We start from the raw sequence: 20893 nt of genomic DNA, 5'->3' as shown, positions 1-20893 counted from the left end.
TCTTGAGAAACGATTTGTAGACATTTATAAAGCAATGTTAGAATAAAGTTTCTAGTTTAGATACAAATCTGGTCAACACTCCAAAGTGATACAAAAATCATAACATTTGGGATCTCTCTTTTTTTTAATTTTAATTTTAATTTTTTTCATGTTTTATTATTTATTTTTGAGAGAGAGACAGACAGACACACAGAGCACGAGTGGAGGAGGCACAGAGAGAGGGAGACACAGAATCTGAAGCAGGCTGCAGGCTCTGAGCTGTCAGCACAAAGCCCGAGGTGGGGCTTGAACCCACGAACCCTGAGATCATGACCTGAGCCAAAGTCAGACGCTTAACCAACTGAACCACCCAGGCAGCCCTAGGATCATTTAGTGAACAGAAATTATTTGCCTCTCTACAGAAAAGACCTGGAAATACCAGGGAAATTCACGGAGTCTGAGACCTTAACTAATAGGAAATAGGGAAGCCAAACAAATACTTGTTTTTCTAAATTAGTGGTTCTCAACCAGGAGAGCTTTTGCCTTCCAGGGGACATTTGGTATTATGTGGAGACCTTTTTTGGTCACAACTCAGCAACTCTGGGAGCTGGGTGGGGGGGGGGGGGGTGGTTAGCATCTTGCGAGTCGAGGCCCTAAAGGGCACAGGACAGACTCCGAAATAAGAAATTATCCTGCCCCAAATATCAACAGTGTAAAGGGTGAGAAGCTCTGCCCTAGACAATCACCCGTGGATGGTCTTGTTAAAGAATGCCCTCAGAGGACTCTGTCATCATCGCGAGAGTATGTTGCCCATTGTTTTTTCTTATTCACACGTTTTAAGTAATTTATATTACCAGTAACGTCAACCATCTGCTTTCAAAGGAAGGTAGAGTTCTTTTTACAAGTATTTCACCCAAGAATTTTTTTAAAGTTTTCTCCTTAACCTGAGGAACATGAGAAAAAAAAATCACTTGAACAGAACGCCTCTCCCCATTTACTGAGCATCTGGTCTTCTTGAGCTCCCAAGGTAGTTTCTGTCCAAAGATGATAGGATTTTTCCAGGGAGCATGAAAGGACCCATACATTTCTTAAACAAAACCCTCCCCCCCAAACACAAAAAAGATGCTATGATAGAACTTGGGGAAGCAGACAGAAGTGACAGACGTACAGGTCACAGGAAGGACAGCACAAGGAGGAGAGAGGGCCGACGGCCACACCAGTCGCCCCCCTCCGAATCCACCACCTTCCCTCCCGTTCCTGCTCCAGCCCTCTAGTTCCAAACCTCTGCCAACACCACTGTCCCCTGAGGCACCCAGGCCAGGCTTTTCAATTACATCTCAGGCTCTTCCTCTTTCCTTCCCACCTACATGAATTGACGCGTTCAGTAAAGCACGTCCGGAGCAATTACTGATTATTGCTGGGCGCTGAGCACAGAGACAACAGTGAGCAAAACTGTCTTTCAGCGGATTGCCAAGGCCCTTGGATTCCTCCTTGATTAGCTCTCCGTCCTTGTCCTTTCTTACCGTGAGTCAGGCTCTCTGCAGCCACAGCCTCTTATTCCTCTGCCCCGGGTACAGCTTCGCCTGCCTTCAGATCCTCTCCCTGAAGCACAACTCTGCCCCATGTAACTCCCTGCTAAAAACAAATCCCCAGGAACTTCCCTTTGCATGGGCTTAGAGAATAAAATCCAGTCACCTTCACTCAGCCATCAGGCTCCTTCAGACTTAACTCCCAGGTTTTCTTGATTCAAAGATACTGCCTTGGAAAGCACCATTCACTACTCCCAGGACAGAGGGCAGCTCATTTTTTCAACTCCCTCATCTGCAGGTATCATAAAAGCACCCAACCACTATGTCTGTCATGCTAGATAAATATTTACCGGCCCCAAAATAAATATTCCTAATGTCAGAAAACAAATTATGATCATCTACAGCGTGTCGTCAGAACATGTTTTTTTTTTTTTTTTAAGCTGCAAGTTTTTTTTTTTAATTTTATTATTTACTTTGTGAGAGAGGGAGAGGGAAAAAAAAGAACCAGTGGGGGAGGGGCAGAGGACGGACGGGCGGGGGGGCGGGGGGGGGGGGGCGGGTTGGGAACTGAGGATCTGAAGTGGGCTCTGTGCTGACAGCAGAAAGCCTGTTATGGGGCTTGAACTCACGAACCATGAGATTGTGACCTGAGCCGAAGTCAGACACTTAATTGAGCGAGCCACCCAGGCACCCCTGTGACATTTTTAATAGGTTTTTCATTTTAAATTTTTTTTTTCAACATTTATTTATTTTTGGGACAGAGAGAGACAGAGCATGAACAGGGGAGGGGCAGAGAGAGAGGGAGACACAGAATCGGAAACAGGCTCCAGGCTCTGAGCCATCAGCCCAGAGCCCGACACGGGGCTCGAACTCCCGGACCGCGAGATCGTGACCTGGCTGAAGTCGGACGCTTAACCGACTGCGCCACCCAGGCGCCCCGGTTTTTCATTTTAAAAATGAGTTTTGCTACTTCCAAACATTTAAAAATCTAAATTTAAAGTAATAAGTTCTTTGGGGGGAAAAGATATTCAAGGGAAACAGGTGCTATATTTTTAAATTCATTTTTTTAAAATTTTTTTAACATTTATTTGTTTTTGAGACAGAGAGAGACAGAGCATGAGCAGGGGAGGGGCAGAGAGAGAGGGAGACACAGAATCTGAAACAGGCTCCAGGCTCTGAGCGGTCAGCACAGAGCCCGACGTGGGGCTCGAACTCACAGGCCGTGAGATCGTGACCTGAGCCGAAGTCAGACGCCCAACTGACTGAGCCACCCAGGTGCCCCCAGGTGCTATATTTTTAAAATGATATCCTCACAAAGCTGACATTTGTCGTTCATTCAACCTGTGGTGGATGCAAGGATATTCTTGGTGAACCGAATGTAGGCCTTTACCTCAAGGAATTTAAGACAAGTGGAGAATACAAGCAGGTATTAGATTTGTGTAAGGTGCTTTGATAGGTTCTTTGGTTGCAAATATGTGGGTCAGAGAAGGCCCCTGAAAGAGGTAATATCTAGGCTGAGACCTGATATTTGTGTCTATTAATTTTTCTTTTTGTTTTATAAGGAAAAGGCTTAAAACCACGATTGTCCAATTTAAAATTTCAACCTCTCATCGCTTCTCGGCCTTTTGGCTAAGATCAAGTGTAAAATTTCAACCTCTTTTAGCACCTGTCACAATGTGGTCTAGATAGTCATTTAATCTCTGAACTTATACCCCGCAACCTTGCTCGTTTGGCCTGCCATCTTCTTGCAAATAAAGACTGTATCTTACTCATTATGTATCTCCAGTATCTATGATTGTGACTTGTATTTGTAGCCAATAATGTGGGTGGAATAGAATGGATAAAATGGAACAAACTGGAAATAATATATACTTTAAATTACTGAATATCTTCATGCAGTTGTGAGGCAAGCTATTTGGCAAGCAAATATTGGTAAACAAATTCAGCTAATATCTGATAAGTACTATGAACAATTATACATGAACAATTTAAACAACCCAGAAGGAATGAATAAATTCCAAGAAAAATAAAACCCACTAAGACTGAATTAGGAAGAAATAGAAAATCTGAACAGACCAATTACTAGTGAGGAGACTGAATCAGTGATCAAACGCTTCCCAAGAAACAAAAGTCCAGGACTAGATGGTTTCCCTGATGAATTCTACTCAGCATTTGAAGAATACCTTTTTTTCTCACACTATCCCAAAGTTAGAAGAGCAGGAAACACTTCCAAATTCATTTATGAGTCCAGCATTACTGTGACATTAAAATGAGACAAGGACATTACAAGAAGAAGTTATAGGCCAATATCCATGATGAACACAGATGCAAAAATCCTCAACAAAATACTAGCAAACAAAATTCAACAATACTTTAAGAGAATCACATTACACGATCAAGTTCCAGGGATACAAAAATGATTCAGTATCTGCAAATCAATCACTTTGATACACCAAATAACAAAATGAAGGATAAATATCATAGATCATCTCAATAGATACCAAAAAAGTATTTGATAAAATTCAACTTTTCTGATAAAAATTCCCAACATGGATGAAAGACCTCAATGTAAGACAGGAAGCCATCAAACTCCTCGAGGAGAAAGCAGGCAAAAACCTCTTTGATCTTGGCCACAGCAACTTCTTACTCAACACCTCTGGAGGCAAGGGAAATAAAAGCAAAAATGAACTACTGGGACCTCATCAAAATAAAAAGCTTCTGCACAGCGAAGGAAACAATCAGCAAAACTAAAAGGGAACCGACAGAATGGGAGAAGATATTTGCAAATGACATATCAGATAAAGGGTTAATATCCAAAATCTACAGAGAACTTATCAAACTCAACACCCAAAAAACAAATAATCCAGTGAAGAAATGGGCAAAAGATATGAATAGACACTTCTCCAAAGAAGACATCCAGATGGCCAACCGACACATGAAAAAATGCTCCACATCACTCATCATCAGGGAAATACAAATCAAAACCACAATGAGATACCACCTTACACCTGTCAGAATGGCTAACATTAACAACTCAAGCAACAACAGATGTTGGCCAGGATGCGGAGAAAGAGGATCTCTTTTGCATTGTCGGTGGGAATGCAAGCTGGTGCAGCCACTCTGGAAAACAGTATGGAGGTTCCTCAAAAAACTAACAATAGAACTACTCTATGACTCAGCAATTGCACTACCAGGCATTTATCCACGGGATACAGGTGTGCTGTTTTGAAGGGACACATGCATCCCCATGTTTATAGTAGCACTATCAACAATAGCCAAAATATGGAAAGAGCCCAAATGTTCAACAATGGATGAATGGATAAAGAAGATGTGGTATGTATATATATATATATATGTATATATATATACATACATACATACATACATACAATGGAGTATTACTTGGCAATCAAAAAGAATGAAATCTTGCCATTTGTAACTAAGTGGATGGAACTGGAAGGTATTATGCTAGGTGAAATTAGTCAGAGAAAGACAAAAATCATATGCCTTCACTCATATGAGGACTTTAAGCGACAAAACAGATGAACATAAGGGGAAGGGAAACAAAAATCATATAAAAACAGGGAGGGTGACAAAAGAAGAGACTCATAAATATGGAGAACAAACTGAGGGCTACTTGGAGGGGTTGTGGGAGGGAGAATGGGCTAAATGGATAAGGGGCACTAGGGAATCCACTCCTGAAATCATTGTTGCACTGTATGCCAACTAATTTGGATGTACATTTTAAAAAATAAAAAATAAAATAAAAAAGAGCACCCCCAAAAGAGATGAATAAACCAAATGAGATATACATTCAAAAAAAGAATTCCCAACAAAGTGGGTTTAGAGGAATATACTGCAACATAATTAAAGCCATATATGACAAACCCACAGCCAACATAGTCAATAGTGAAAAGCTAAAAGCTTTTCCTCTGACATCAGGAACAAGATAAGAATTTACACTCTTATCACTTGTGTTCAACGTAGTATTCAAAGTCCTGGCCAGAGCAATTAAGCAAGAAAACAAGAAAGGCATCTAAATTGGTAAGGATGCAGTATTCTCTATTTGCAGATGACATGATACTATATATAGAAAATCCTAAAGATTCCACCAAAAAACTATTAGAACTAACAAATGAATTTAGCAAACTTTCAGGGTTAATATATAGAAATTGGTTGCATTTCCACACACTAATAACAAAGTAGCAGAGAGACAAATTTTAAAAATAATCCCATTTATAGAGGTGCCTGGGTTGCTTAGTTGGTTAAGCGTCCAACTCCTGGTTTCAGCTCAGGTCCTGATCTCATGGTTTGTGAGACTGAACCCTGCATTAGGCTCCATGCTGACAGCTAAAAGCCTGCTTGGTATTCTCTCTGCCCCACCCCCCCAACTTGCGCATACACTCTCTCTCTCTCTCAAACTTTTAAAAAATAAAAAATAATCCCATTTATAATTGGATGAAAAATAATAAATACCTAGAAATAAATTTAGCCAGGGAGGTGAAAGAACTCTATTCTTAAAACTATAAGACACTGGGGTGCCTGGGTGGCTCAGTTGGTTAAGCGACCGACTTCAGCTCAGGTCATGATCTCACAGTTGGTGAGTTCAAGCCCTGCATCAGGCTCTGTGCTGACAGCTCAGAGCGTGGAGCCTGCTTCAGATTCTGTGTGTCCCCCTCTCTCTGCCCCTCCCCTGCTCACAGTCTGTGTCTCTGTCTCTCACTAATAAATAAAAAACGTTAAAAATATTAAAAAAAATTAAGACACTGATGACAGAAATTGAAAACAACACAAATAAATGGAAAGATATACCATGCTCATGGACTTAAAGAATTGATATTGTGGGGCGCCTGGGTGGCACAGTCAGTTAAGCGTCCGACTTCAGCCAGGTCACGATCTCACGGTCCGTGAGTTCGAGCCCCGCGTCGGGCTCTGGGCTGACAGCTCAGAGCCTGGAGCCTGTTTCGGATTCTGTGTCTCCCTCTCTCTCTGCCCCTCCCCCGTTCATGCTCTGTCTCTCTCTGTCCCAAAAATAAATAAATGTTGAAAAAAAAAATTAAAAAAAAAAAAAAAAAGAATTGATATTGTTATAATGTACATACTACCCAAAGCAATCTATATATTTAATGCAATTCCTATCAAAATACCAGTAGTATTTTTAACAGAACTAGAATAAATAATCCTAAAGTTGTATAGAACCATGAAAGCCAAAGTAAGCTTGAGAAAGAAAAACAAAGCTTGAAGCACCACAATCCCAGATTTCAAGGTATACTACAAAGCTATAGTCATCAAAACACTGTAGTACTAGCACAAAACCAGACACATAGATCAATGGAACAGAAGACAGTGCCCAGAAATAAACTCACACTTATATGGTCAATTAATCTATGACAAGAGAGGCAAGAATATACACTGGGGAAAAGATCGTCGCTTCAAAAAATGGTGCTGGGAAAATTGGACAGTTAGAAAAGAATAAGACTGGACCGTTTTCTTACACTACACACAAACAGAAGGTGGAATCAAGACCTAAATGTGAGGCTTGAAATCATGAAACTCCTCGGAAAAAACATAGGGAGTGATCTCTTGGACATCGGCCTAACAACATTTTTCTAGATATGTCACCTCAGGCAAGGGAAACTAAAGCAAAAGAAACTACTACAACTATACCAAGATAAAAAGCTTTTGCACAATGAAAGAAACCATCAACAAAATGAAAAGACAATCTGCTGAATGGGAGAAGCTATTTGCAAATGATATATCTAACAAGGGTTAATATCCAAAACATGTAAACAAGTACTATAATTCAACACGAAAAAACAATCTGATTAAAAAAGAGGCTGAGGTCCTGAATAGACGTTTTTCTATAGAAGACATAGAGATGGCCAACAGACACATGAAAAGATGTTCAACATCTTTAATCAACGGGAAATGTTAATCAAAACCACAATGAGATATCACCCCACACATGTCAGAATGGCTAATACCAAAAAGACAGGAGGGACATCTGGGTGGCTCAGCTGGTTGAGTGTCCAACTCTCTGGCTCAGGTCATGATCCCACGGTCATGGAATCAAGCTCCAGGTCAGACTCCGCACTGAGCGTGAAGCACGCCTCACATTCTGCCTCTCCCCCTTTGCCTCTCCCCAGCTCATGTACATGCTCTCTCCCTAAAATAATAATAAAAAGAAAGACCAGAAAAAATAAGAGTTAACAAGGATGCAGTGAAAGGGAAATCTTCATGTTATGTTGGTGGGAATGTAAACTGATGTAGCCACTGGGAGACCGTATCGAGGTTCCTTAAAAAAAACAAAACAAAACAAAAATGAAAATGCCATATGATCCAATAATTCCACTGCTGGGAATTTACCCAAAGAAAACGTAAACACTAATTCAAAAAGATATATATGTATATGTATGTATGTATGTATGTATATATATATATATATATATATATATATATATATATCCCTATGTTTACTGCAGCACTAATTAAAATAGCTGATATATGGAAGCAACCTAAACGTCCATCAATAGATGAATGAATAAGGAAAATATAGTATCTATACACACAATGGAATATTACTCAACTGTAAAAAAAATGAGACCTTGCCATTTGTGACAACATGGATGCACTAGAAGGTATTATGCTAAGTGAAATAAATCAGACACACAAAAAAGACAAATACCACACGATTACACTTATATGTGGAACCTATAACACACACACACACACACACACACACACACACACACACACACACACGCCAGAAACAGTTTCCTAAGCGTAGTGAATAAACTATTGGTTTCCAGAGGGTTGTGGGAATGGCAAAATAGATGAAAGGGATTAAGAGGTATAAATGTCCAGTTATAAAATTAAGTCAGTCACAGGGATGTAAAGTACAGCATGGGGAATACAGTTAATAATATTGTAGTAACTTTTTTTTTTTACTTTTTTTAACGTTTATTTATTTTTGAGACAGAGAGAGACAGAGCATGTGAACGAGGGAGGGGCAGAGAGAGAGGGAGACACAGAATCGGAAATAGGCTCCAGGCTCTGAGCCATCAGCCCAGAGCCTGACGCGGGGCTCGAACTCACGGATCGCGACATCGTGACCTGAGCTGCAGTCGGACGCTTAACTGACCGAGCCACCCAGGCGCCCCAATATTGTAGTAACTTTGTATAGTGACAGGTGGTAACTGCGCTTAGGGTGAGCACTGTGTAATATATAGAATTGCCAAATCGCTATGTCCTACACCTGAAACATAACATTGTATGTCAATTATACTTCAATTTTAAAAAGAAAAAAGAAAAACACCTATCTATCTATCTACAACGTAAGATCATTCAGCCATAAAAAAGGAAATCTTGCTATTTGTAAAAACACAGATGGAACCTGAGGGCATTATATTAAGCTAAATAAGTCAGAGAAAAACACTGTATGATCTCACTTATATGTGGAATTTGAATAAACAAACAAAAAAAAACAACTAACTCTTGAGTACAAAGAATAGATTGGTGGTTGCCACAGGCAAGAGGTGTGGGGTGGGAGAAAGGCGTGAGGGTGGTCCACAGGTACAAACTTCCTGTTATAAGTCAAAGGGATGTAATATACAGCCTGGGGACTGGAGTTAATAATATTGTACTGTATATTTGAAAGCTGCTAAGAGGGGAGTTCTTAAAAGTTCTAACCACTGGGGAAACGAATTGTAACTATGTGAGGTGGCAGGAGTTTGCTAGGCTTATTCTGGTGACAATTTCACAATATATGCAAGTTTCAATCATCATGCTGTACACCTGAAACTAATATAATGTTATATGTCTACTTTATGGCAATAAAACAACCATCAATCACCACCCAGTCCCCACTTCACAGCTGTGAGATCCTGGACAAGTTGCTTAACTCCTCTGAGGCTTAGTTTCCTGGTCTCCAGAGTGGCGGTGTAGGGGAGGAGAGGGTGGGAAAGGATAAAAAAACAAACCAACTATTTCCTAGAGTTTTGCATATTAACAAGGCCCAATGTCTTCACAGTCATAGAGGCTCAATCAATGAAACGCAGTGTGGATTATTCTCAAAAAGTAGAATCTGATAAGTTCAATCACGTATTTTCTTTTTCTTCGCTGAACTGATCTTATCAAGACCACTTTTCTGCAGGCAATTTGCTGCTTCGCACTCTCTATGGCACAGTTGTCACAGAATGGAGAAGGGTTCAATAGAACTACACACCTTCCACCTTTCTCGAGCGCTATGCATAAAACCCGGTAATGAGAAGGGAGGCAATAAGCATACACTGGTGTGTGAGAGAGACTGAGCTCTTTTATTCAGTAGCTGCAAGGTATGAAGAGCCGGTTGTTTAACTTCACTCTCTTACTTCACACAATGTGCCAAATCCAGTTCTCAGGCAATGCTTATTTGTACCTGTGCAAAATAAACATGGAAGTTTCTGTCACAAGCGCCCTGATCATTTCTGGTGAACCACTGTTTTCCTCTGCCTAGACAAGGCAGGCGAAAAAGCCCCGTGAAAAGGAACGGATTAAGACCACGGGAAATTCAAGTCAAGTCTGAAGCGATCATTTAAATTTATTTAAACGTATGGGGCGCCTGGGTGGCTCAGTCGGGTTAAGTGGACGACTTCTGCTTAGGTCGTCGTCTCGCTGTTGGCGTTTGAGCCCCCGTATTGGGCTCTGTGCTGACAGCTCAGAACCTGGAGCCTGCTTCAGATTCTGTGTCTTCCTCTCTCTCTCTGCCCCTCCCCCACTCACACGCTGTCTCTCTCCCCCTCTCAAAAGTAAACATTTTAAAAAATGTATTTAAATATATCAGCTTGGACTAGTAGTACTATGTAAATAGGACTAATGTAGGTGTGGTGGAACAGGTGGACCTTTAGACCAGGTGCAATCCCATCATCCCGCATTGGCTCTGCCTGTGTTCTCCGGAGACTGAGGGCTAAGGAGACCCATGCATCCCAAGAAGGAGATGACCACCAGAAATGTCTCACTTAGAAGCTTGAAGCTACTTTTCATGTCTTTTCCTAATTGCCACATTTCTTTGAATCGAAGATACTGTTGGTCATAGGATCTCTTGTTATTTGATGACCCACCGAGGAAGAACAAAGGGTGCCATGAAAGCCAGACAGAGCTTTCTGGTCATTTAGAATGTTTTTGCTTAAAGAGCTCCTTCACACTTACTTAGGCTCAAATGCCAGTGCTCAGCGTCTTGCCTTCCCTGGAACCGTTAACACTGACAGTATAATTTTTGAGGCTGTTGAAGAACTGCAGGGTTTAGGTAGCATTTCGTAGGTGACTACATTTGTAGTTTTAGTTTGGGGCCCAACTCAATCACTTGTCTCTGGAAATTGAGCAACTTCTGTTCAAAATCCATAGGAAGCTCCTAAAAGATGACTGATCAACTCCTTAATGACGGCTCAATAATGATGCATGAATCAGTCACACAAGTCACTGCTTTGAAACTTGTTCTGGGGGCACCTGGGTGGCGCAGTCGGTTAAGCGTCCGACTTCAGCCAGGTCACGATCTCGCGGTCCGTGAGTTCGAGCCCCGCGTCGGGCTCTGGGCTGATGGCTCAGAGTCTGGAGCCTGTTTCCGATTCTGTGTCTCCCTCTCTCTCTGCCCCTCCCCCGTTCATGCTCTGTCTCTCTCTGTCCCAAAAATAAATAAACGTTGAAAAAAAAAAATGAAAAAAAAAAAAAAGAAACTTGTTCTGAAGAATTGGGCAATTCTTCCTGCTTTTGGGTACAGTGCTCGGCCTAGGAAAGTGTCTGTAACAAGTTGTTATGGCCTTATAGCTAATCCTCTTTCTAATCTCTCACATGGGGCACCTGGGTGGCTCAGTCGGTTGAACATCTGACTTTGGCTCAGGTCATGATCTCACAGTTCATGAGTTGGAGCCCCGCACTGAGCTTGCTGCTCTCAGCATGGAGCCCACTACAGCTCGTCTGTACCCTCCATCTCTGCCCCTCCCCTACTCATGCTCACTCTTAAAAATAAACAGTAGGGGCGCCTGGGTGGCGCAGTCGGTTAAGCGTCCGGCTTCAGCCAGGTCACGATCTCGCGGTCCGTGAGTTCGAGCCCCGTGTCAGGCTCTGGGCTGATGGCTCGGAGCCTGGAGCCTGTTTCCGATTCTGTGTCTCCCTCTCTCTCTGCCCCCCCCCCCCCACCCCGTTCATGCTCTGTCTCTCTCTGTCCCAAAAATAAATAAAAACGTTGAAAAAAAATTAAAAAAAATAAAATTAAATAAACAGTAAAAAAAAAAAAAAAAGATTCTATAAAAAAAAAATAAAATATTTTGTTGGTGCCTGGCAAGAAAATATCAGATTTTGGTCATTCCTCCAACGATGAACATTTGCTTCTCTAATATGTGATCTATGCCCTTGTACCTTTTTGTAAAGCCATACAGTGGTGATGACTTTATGGATGTACGTATGTGTGCAGAGGAAGAGAAAGAGTATACTTGAAACGTGCTGAGTTTACTGTATGTCAATCATATCTCAGTCAAGCTGCTTTTTAAGAAGCATTGTAAATCACCAGGGGATGAATGGATAAACAAAATGTGATATATACATATAATGGAATTTCATTCAGCCTTAGAAAGGGAGGAACTTGTGACAAATGCTGTAACATGGATTAATCTTTTTTTTTTTTTCAACGTTTATTTATTTTTGGGACAGAGAGAGACAGAGCATGAACGGGGGAGGGGCAGAGAGAGAGGGAGACACAGAATCGGAAACAGGCTCCAGGCTCCGAGCCATCAGCCCAGAGCCTGACGCGGGGCTCGAACTCACGGACCGCGAGATCGTGACCTGGCTGAAGTCGGACGCTTAACCGACTGCGCCACCCAGGCGCCCCTATCATGGATTAATCTTAAGACATTATGCTAAGTGAAATAAGCCAGTCACAAAAGGACCAATACTGTATGAAGCCACTTAGATGAGTTACCTAGATGAGTCAAAATTCAGAAAGGAGGTGGACAGTGCTTACCAGGATGGGAAGGAGATGAAAACGGGATTAGTGCTTAATGGAGAGCATTTCAGTTCGGCATGATGAAAAAGTCCTGGAGATGGATGGTGGTGAGGGTTATACAACAATACAAATGCAACTAATGCCACTGAACTGTACAGTTAAAAGTGGTTACAATGGTAAATTTACTAAACTCAATATGTATCTTTCCAACAACGTACCTAACTCTGTTGAAGAGACAATGTGAATAGTGATGCCCAGGTTTACCTGCATGTCCTGTACATGCTAGCTACAGCAGGTTGTAGGAGGTCAACAGGGATCAATGAATACTGTTGATGCAAAGAGGTCTTAAACTGGGAAAAAACATGTATCTTAGAACTGATGAAATATATGGGAACGCCGGGTGGCTCAGTAGGTTAAGCATCTGAGTCTCGGTTTCAGATGGCTGAGGTCATGATCTCACAGTCCATGAGTTCGAGCCCCACATCAGGCTCTGCCACTTAAAAACAGAATTGATGAAATAGGATTCTTTTCATTGTTTTAAGTTTATTTATTTATTTTTGAGAGAGACAGAGAGAGAACACAAGCAGGGCAGGAACAGAGAGAGAGAGAGAGAGAAGAGACACAGAATCTGAAGCAGGCTCCAGGCTCTGAGCCATCAGCACAGAGCCCAGTTCAGGGCTGAAACTCACCAACTGTGAGATGATGACCTTGAGCTGAAGTTAGGCACTCAACTGACTGAGCCACCCAAGCTCCCCATGACTTTTTTTTTTTTTTTCCAGAGGGCGAGCACGAAAGCACAAGTATGTAAGATGGGCAGAGAGAGAGGGGGAGAGAGAGAATCTGAAGCAGGCTCCACACCCAGGGACTCAATTCCATGACTCTGGGATCATGACCTAAATTGAAATCAAGAGTTGGATGCTTAGCCAACTGAGTCACCCTGGCTCCCCGATAAAATAGGATTTTTAAAACTACAATAATTAGGGGCACCTGGGTGGCTTAGTTGTTAAGCGTGTGACTTTGGCTCAGGTCATGACCTCATGGTCTGTGAGTTCGAGCCCCTTGTTGGGCTCTGTGCTGACAGCTAATACATCTTATGTGAAAAGAACTGTTGACCCCCATCTATTTCAAATACTCCTACAAGAAGAGGCCCAGCCCCTTGATTCCGCTGTGCATTTCATTCATATTGGTCAAATAAAAAATAAAGAATTGTTAACACTGCCCGAAGTAAATTTTACACTATCAGCTTCTTTTTACGTAAAATTTTGACCATTTCCTAATTCAGTACCACAAACAGTTGACAGCTTCCAGATAGGTAAAGGTGGCGACATGTTTCTGCTTTTAATCTGCGGCTTAATACTACATCATATGCATTCTATTATTTTTTCATAAATATCCTCAAATTAATACAGACAATTCTTCATAGTGTCCCTGCTACTCACACTTAACACTCGTCTAGGAGCTATAGAAAGAGATTGCTACTTGAGAGGAAGAAATTGGCCCCTCTAAAATAATATAGCAGCAGTTTGAGTAGATAAGAGTAGTGAGTGGTTACAGAAAGAGATAAACGGCTAGAAATAAAATAGATCCCTAGTGACTTACTTGGCTAACAGCGTAAGCTTTTTCAAAGACATGTTAATTGCTTTTTCAAAGAGCCCTTTCAAGTTTGCTGACTTAGAATTACAGGGGCCACCTTTTCCTTACGGGGTAGCATAGCGTCTGTTTGCTTTATCTCAGTGTTATCTTTCTCCTCTGCTGAAACCAGGGGACACTCTGAAGGGATCTAAGGTCATAATCATTAAGAAAAGAAGTTCTATGTTTTGATGTGGTAAGACACTCTGTCTGTGGGACCGCCCGACCGTTGGAGGTGTTCTCTCCTTCCTTCCAGGGAGGCAGTTCTTATAAAGCAATCTCAGAATATTGTAACATTCTGGGCCTCTTTTTGTCCCACAGCAAAACATGGCACAGGCAGACCTGCTTAGTGTCATAGGACAATCGTGCAGAGTACTATAGTCAACAGCTCCGTTCTTTGGCTCACGGTCTCCTACTGGTGTTCCTCACCCTGTGCAGACCACTACTGACAGCCTCCAGACTCGGTTCTCTTGTTTCCTGATAAATATCAGGAAGTCAGAGTTTCTAAATTTTTTTTTTTCAACGTTTATTTATTTTTGGGACAGAGAGAGACAGAGCATGAACGGGGGAGGGGCAGAGAGAGAGGGAGACACAGAATCGGAAACAGGCTCCAGGCTCTGAGCCATCAGCCCAGAGCCTGACGCGGGGCGTGAACTCACGGACCGCGAGATCGTGACCTGGCTGAAGTCGGACGCTTAACCGACTGCGCCACCCAGGCGCCCCAGGAAGTCAGAGTTTCTATCTGCTAACTCTCCTGTGAGGAGATCTTCAGCCCTGTCCCTGACTGTCCTGGGGGGCATCCCTCCTCACCCCCACCCCCAGCCACTGCCTACAGCTCCACTTCCCTCTCCTCAGGCACCGGGGGAAGGTTGACCTCGTCGTCCGCCAAGAAACCACCCCACAATATCCTCCAGGTAGATCAGACTACACGGAAGGATTTGGAAGAAACCCAAAGGAATTCAGTGTAGAAGGGGTATGATTAAAACTCTGTGCCCAGGAAATTAAACTCCTTATGAAGGCCCCCGCCCCCAACTCCTAATTTAGATCTCCTATTCACCTCCTATCCCCTCTGCCTTCCATCCAAAATACTAAGGCCTTCTACTAGTAGGGATTGATCTGACTCCAGAACCCCCTGCCCTGTACTTGGGGCACACTTTCCACAGTCTGATCCGGAATCATACCTCGGAGAGCATGAGGTGGAAATGCTGGAGCATGTGGTTTGGCAGGATATTCGGGGGATAACCCATTTTCACCCCCAATCCTTCAGGGATAGACTCTGCAGTTGTAATTTTCAGACACCCCGCTCTCTTCTGTCAACAGTTCAGCACAGAACACAGAGAAATAATAGTTCTGAGACAATATAGTGTAAATCTCAAAGGAGAAAGAGAATGTGTCTCCCAATTGTCTCACACTTTCCAAGTTACCTCCCTCTCACAATATGGCCAATAGCTAGCTGTATTATGCAAAGCAGCTTTAGTTCCTTCTCTGTGTTCGCTGCTTTCCAAAAGGGGCATAATTTGGTTAGAGTAAAGCCTTGAGTCTTGCAAATTTGAAAGTCAAAGCTTTCAAATTTGTAACACAAAAATGTGACTACGTTTTAAGTCCGATACCTTCTCTATATATTCTGAGAATGTGTCTGGGCGGAGTGTTGAAAGAAGATACATTTTATCCTTCTGGTTGCAGATTGAGTAGTCAGACCGGATTATCGCCCTTGTGAAGTGTCTGATATTCTTCTGTTAGGATATGAAGAGAACAAAAGAAAGGGGATGTTTGTAAAATTTCTATAAAGCAGTCATTCTATATTGTATATGGGGTATTTTCTATGCAATTATGTAAATTATGCATACATGAATTACATGTGTAACAATTACATATATGTGTTTATAGGTATATGAGTGTGTATATAAGTGTGTGTGTGTGTATATGTATATAGTATTGTATATATACAATACTCTTCAAGAATATAAACCCTTTGTATATTTGTAATTAAAAGTATATCGGCCTGGGGTAGGCCCCTAACTTGGCATAATTGCACAGATTCCTGAAAGAATAATGTAGGAACCCTGATTTCTAGGAAATAGCTTCTCTGAGCTTTTTTGCAATTTCTGTAAGAGAGCATTAGCCTTCTGCTGAGTAACTGAGCCCTCTGGGCAAAGCTCTCCACGAATGGTGCAACATGGCTTCTTCATTTGGGGCCTCGGTATGAGCTCGCACTGTATTTACTCTGGGGTGCTGACCCATCTGGTGTTAGGGATTGGTCAGCTGTCTGTCTGAATCACTGAGGAGCCTGGGGAGGGAGGCTAATTATCCTCATGGAAGTTGGAGACAGGGACAGTTATGCTTAGGAATGAAAGAGTAAAAAATGACATTGCCTCCAGGCCCTATGGGAGGGGCAATTTTAAATACAGAGGAGAATCAGGTGGTCAATTCCAGTGACCTCAAAGTGCCAGGTCAGGTCCTCTGAGCTGCAGACTCAGGGTTGAGCATACAAGGTGATGACTGGGGAAAGCACCTATGAGGGATAAAGGGAGAGTGACCAGAAGTCAGCAGGTGCTTTCAGACAGCCATTTAGGTCCAACACTTGTCAACAGGAAGAGGGAAGGAAGGGTTATGTAGGAAGAGCACCAGTCCACAAACTTCTGACCAGCATGGTAACAAGTCCCCAAGTCAAAGCTGCCTATTAGACAAATCCCGTAGTAGGCACGAAGAGTGAGTCTGTCGTCAATTAAGCATCCAACTTCAGCTCAGGTTATGATCTCATGGCTCGTGAGTTAGTGAAGTCGAGCCCCACATCGGGCAGTGTGATGACAGCTCAGAGCTTGGAGCCTCCTTCAGATTCTGTGTCTCCCTTTGTCTCTGTCTCTCTGTCTCTCTCTCTCCCCTCTCTCTCAAAAATAAACATTAAAAAAAAAAGAGTTTCCACACATATTCCTCCCTGCCCCTATTTTGTGAAAGCAGCTCTGAGATCTTCTGATGACTGGGGTCAATATTCCTGCTAAGATGAGGGCTCCGCTTCTCACTAGGAGAAGGATTAGGATGTGAGCAGCTCAAAGTGTCCTAGTGACAGAGGCAGGTGATCAGCTTTGTGTCCTGGCAAGAGCACATCCCCAGTGGGAACAGGACCTTTAGCCCTGCAGAACCCATGGCTGAGGGAAGAGAAATGCAATGTCCCCCCATGGGTCCCCAGGCACCTGTTTCCACGTTCCACTTCTGTTACCACCTGTGTCCATTTTAGTCCTCCAAAACACAGAAACAAAATTAAACATACAAGAGCTTTATTGGGGGGAATGCCCGGAAAGGGGAGAGGGCAAAAATAGGCATAGGCAGGGAGAGACTTCAGATCACAAAGCAATTCTGACATTTTTGAAAAGGGAGGGTGATGGACATGTTCTATGCCTTGATTGCATTCATCAGAGCTGAGAGAATAATACACTGAAGAACTGAGCAGTTCGTTATATATAAATTATACCTTAGTAGAAATATTTTTTAAACATGAGATCCACTTTAACAAAAGAAAACTATACCATGGTAGAAGACAACACGGATGAATTCCTAGATAATCTGGGCATAGAAAAAGACTTTCTAATAAAGACTCAAAGTCTGGATGCCATAAAAAAAAAAAGACTGATATATTTAAATACATAAGTATAAAATGCATTGCATAGGAAAATCAGACCAAAAGCAGAGCAAAAGGGTAAATGACATGGAAAGAAAATATTTCCCACATATGTCACAACTCAAGGATCAATATGAATAAACGAATCGTTTTAAAATAGAGGAATAAAGGACCAAAATTGAATAGAAAATATGCAAAAGTTATGAATAGAAAAATCATAAAAAGACATAAAAAAGGCTCTTAAATAGGCGAAAAGGTATTTCACTTCACTGATAATAAGAACAATGCTAATTAATAATTCCAAACCTTGATAATACATATATTGGTGAGGTGTGGGGAAACAGGTGCTCTCAAACACTTCTAGAGGGACAGCAAAATGGCATAACCTCTGTGGAGGGAAATCAGGAGATATCTAATAAAACTACATATACATTTATGCTCTGATCCAACAACTCTCGTGGGAATTGGCACTGGAGGTACGTACCCATCAATTCCAAAAAATGTGCACGTTTAGTCAGCGCGGTATTATTGATGAGTGCAACATACTTTAAACTACGTAAATGGCCAAAGGGAGAGGTTTGCACTATGGTTCAGCAACAAAATGGATCCGTTGCTGCTGTCAAAAGGACCGAGGAAGACCTCCCTACGGAGGTGGAACGCATTCTAGGATATACAGTCAAGTGAAAAAAAGCATGCTAACTCTTCTTTATACTAAAGAAAGGAGAATAAGAAATTGAGGAGAGAGAAAAGACGGCAGAGTAGAAGGATCCGGGATGTACCGCTTCCCACACACAGAGGCGACCCCTGCAGGTATCGTACCTCGCTCTGAAGATGATCTGAAGGCAGGCAGGAAAAGTTCTCCACAGCTGAAGTCGTAAAGACAAGGCCACACCGGGAAAGGCAGGAAGGGAACCAGACCACAGGTATGGCTGCTAACAAGTAGGAGGGAGACCACAACCACAGAGGAGCAAGGGGACCAGACCCCAGACGGGTAAGCAGCACACACTGATTCTGGAAATCAGTGCCTGACTTTGAAAATCGGTGGGGCTTAACTCCAGGAGGGCACAGGGCTATGAGAAACCAAGTCCCTGCTTTTAAAGAGCTGGCAACGGCAGGAGACCCAGCACAGGAATAGAAGCTTGAAAAGCACCAGGGTTACGTGTGAATGAGATTTATTGGCAATCTTAGGATATGTGCCAGAGAGACAAGGATCTATAGAAGATTTTTCCAGAAACAGAAGTGCTGACACATGGCCTCCTTTCACCTAGATACCCAGATGCCTGCAGAAGCCACTTTTGACACTCTCCATCTCCCTTGGCAGCACTGTTTGCCCCACCCCAGCATTCCCCTGCAAACCCATCTCATACAATCTCCCCACCCCAGCTTGTTCCCACCCTGCCACCCCTGGCAGGCACCCTCAGTTGAGACCAGAATTTCTCCAAAGTGACTATTGCCCCACAAGACACAGTGGGCAGCCCCAGCCAGGACTGATGCCCCTCCAAAAGCAGCACCTGCCCTAGGGAGGTGGGGAGCTAACCCGACCACCAGTGTTGCCCAAAGTAGCTACGGCCAGGCCTCTCACCTAGCCATGCCTGGGGCAGGCCCTCCTCACCGGTGCATCTGTAGTGGTTGTGACCAATCATTGCACACAGCCAGGTTGAGGGCTGGCCCCACCCGCAAGCACAGGCACAGTGACTGCAGTAGGGCTGAGCCCAGCCACATGGGAGATAAGCCCTGCCCATAAGAGTGCCAGCAGCAGTTGTGGCTAATGCTCAACAGGAAGGCACAACAGAAACGCAGCCCACACAGGGGACATGCCCACAGTGCCTGATTCTGGTGACCGGGGGAGATTTCACTACAAACCACCACAGGGTGCCTTCTCCATAAGGCCCCTACTTTCAAGACCCAGAGGCATAGATGACCTAACCCAATATACAGAGGCAAAGAGAATCAGACAAAATGAGGAGACAGAGGGATACTTTCTAAGTGAAACAAGATAAAGCTACATTAAAAGAGTTAAACAAAACCGAAGGAAAAACTCTACCTGATAGAGAGTTCAAAGTAACGGAGGGACGTCTGGGTGGTTCAGTCGGTTGAGCATCTGACTTGGGCTCAGGTCATGATCTCACAGGTGGTGAGTGTGAGCCCCGTGCTGGTCTTATGCTGACAGCTCAGAGCCTGTAGCCTATGTCAGGTTCTGTCTCTGTCTCTCTCTCTGTCCCTCCCCTGCTCACGCACTGTCTCTCTCCCTCTCTCTCTCAAATATAAATAAACATTAAAAATTTTGTTAAAAAGGAGTTCAAAGTAATGGAATTAAAGATACTCACTGGACTTAAGAGAAGAGTGAATCCACTGAGAACTTCAACAAAGATAGAAAATATAAAAAGTTACCAGTTGGAACTGGTATGACAGTTCTGAAGAATACAATGACTGAAGTGAAAAATACACTGGAGGAAATCCATAGAAGATTAGAGGGGGCAGAGAATGAGTCAATGAGCTGGAAGACAAGGTAATGGAAAACAATCAAGCTGAGCAGCAAAAAGAAAAAATATTTTTTAAACATGAGAATAGGGTGACTTCTGTGACAACTTCAAGACATTTGCATACTAGGGGTCCCAGAAGGAGAAGGCAAAGATAAATAAAGGGGCAAAAAACTTACTTGAACGAATAATAGCTAAAAACATTCCGAATTTGGGAAAGAAAGAGACATCAAGGTCAAGGAAGCATAGAGAGTACCAAACAAGATAAATTCAAAACAGCCCACAACAAGACATAAATAATTAAAGTGGCCAAAAATAAAATCTTAAAAGTAACAAGAGAAAGCAAACACCTATGTACAAGGAAATCGTCATAAGGCCACAGAATGATTTTTCAGCAGAAACTGACTGTCAGGCCAGAAGGGAATGGCATGAGATTTTCAAAGTGTTGAAAGAAAAATCATAAAGCAAGAATATTCTCTCCAGCAAGTTTATCATCCAGAACTGAAGAAGAAATAGTTTCCCAAACAAAAGTTAAAGGAGTTTGTCACCACTAAACCAGTCCTACAAGAAATGTTAAAGGGACTTCTTCAAGTGGAAAGAAAAGGTCATCACTGGAAGAAGCGTATGAAAGGAAAAACATACAGCAGGAAAATCACTTAGTAGATCACTTAGATCACTTATAAAG

At 42.6% G+C, this 20893-nt stretch overlaps 1 non-coding gene across 1 annotated transcript; it reads right to left on the bottom strand.

Annotated features, from left to right (window-relative positions):
- Positions 1 to 270: 270 nt before the first annotated feature.
- On the bottom strand, positions 271 to 355 carry TRNAQ-UUG (transfer RNA glutamine (anticodon UUG)). The gene has a single exon. It is a non-coding gene; the product is annotated as a tRNA-Gln (tRNA).
- Between the last annotated feature and the right edge of the window lie 20538 nt (positions 356 to 20893).

This window comes from Puma concolor, chromosome B3 (assembly GCF_028749965.1).
Source record: "Puma concolor isolate L17-30 chromosome B3, mPumCon1.1.hap2, whole genome shotgun sequence".
Classification (NCBI taxonomy): Eukaryota; Metazoa; Chordata; class Mammalia; order Carnivora; family Felidae; genus Puma; species Puma concolor.
This window is presented reverse-complemented; position numbering and strand designations above follow the sequence as displayed.